Source organism: Pteropus alecto, unplaced genomic scaffold (assembly GCF_000325575.1).
Source record: "Pteropus alecto unplaced genomic scaffold, ASM32557v1 scaffold30, whole genome shotgun sequence".
NCBI lineage: Eukaryota > Metazoa > Chordata > Mammalia > Chiroptera > Pteropodidae > Pteropus > Pteropus alecto.
Genome location: NW_006429782.1, coordinates 1,893,296 through 1,894,619, shown reverse-complemented (window position 1 = coordinate 1,894,619; position 1,324 = coordinate 1,893,296). Strand labels below are relative to the sequence as shown.

Below are 1,324 nucleotides of genomic sequence, written 5' to 3'. Positions count from 1 at the left end.
GCCCCGGTGCCCAGTCCAGGCGGGGAAACCCGAGGCCAGCGGACCCGCAATCCCGCCTGCTGGGTGGGTGACGGCGAGCCCTCGGGCAGGACCGACCTGCCTTCCCGGCTGCACTGGCTCCTTCCACTGATAACAGGAAAATCTAAAAGTAGCACCCGGTTCTATAAGGGGCGCTTCGTAGACATTCGCTATGCTGCCCTGGGCACTTCTAAGTATACAACTCATCAAAAATAATAGTATTATTGACAGGGGGGCTGGGTGAAAACGGTGAAGGCATGAAGGAGTACAAATTAGTAGTTACGAAACAGACCCGGGGTGCGGGGGCCGGGGGCGGGGATCGCCGCGTGGACTGTATACATGTCCAACTTATTATTTTTTTTTATGTCTACAGCGCCTGGTCTTCCTAGTTGGTCTCCCACCCAAGTAACAACCAGGCCGGACCCTGCTTAGCTTCTGAGATCAGACGGGATCCGGCTCGTTCAGGGTGGCATGGCCGTAGACTCCAACTTTTTTATATTTAAGAAATAAATGGAAGAAAGTTCCATTTCATACAATAAAAAAAGAAAGAATAGTAAAAACAACAGCAACGAGAGATGAGACTTTGATGATACTATGTGCCAGGCGCTGCGCTGTTCGCTTTTAAGTTCATAACTTTCCGAACAGAAATAGCAATCATTGTGTTACGTAAGCAGCAACCAGAAGTAACGCTTTTTGTAACACTTGCTGTGTGCACACCTGTTCAGAATATTTCAAAGGATATTAAGGCATTTTGGCCACTCTATGGGCATCATGTCGCCCCTGCTTAAACTCTCCAAAAAAAGTCCTGAAATTAAAGCGGGATCCTCTGTCCTACATGACCTGCCTGTCCCCCGTCCCCTCCCCGCCCTCACCTTCCCCCGTCTTTCCCTCACTCACTCTGCTCCAGCCGCGGGGCCTCCTCACTGTTCCTCCAAAATACCAGACACCATCCTGCCCCAGGGCCTTTGCACAGGCCGTGCCCTCAGCCTGGAATGCCCTTTCCCCAAGTGGCACATGGCTCGCTCTTCGATTCCCCATCACTTTCTCTGTCCGCCTTTATCTGGAATCATTCGGCCACCGTTACCTCCTTTATCAGGTGCCTTTTTCCCCTCCATAGTATTCATTTTAATTTAATTAATATGCTGTATACTTAGTTATTTACTGATAAAGCACATGGCTCTTTCCAGGCACCAGGCTGTGTGCTAAGTGCTTCATACGAACGAACTCATTCAATCCACACGACCAACCCCTGGGGTGGTTACAAATAGATAAACAAGGCACCTGCAGACTAGGATAAATGCACGGA

At 49.8% G+C, this 1,324-nt stretch overlaps 1 pseudogene; it reads right to left on the bottom strand.

Moving 5' to 3' along the window:
- Positions 1–382: 382 nt before the first annotated feature.
- LOC112476099 lies at positions 383–501 on the bottom strand (annotated as a pseudogene).
- Between the last annotated feature and the right edge of the window lie 823 nt (positions 502–1,324).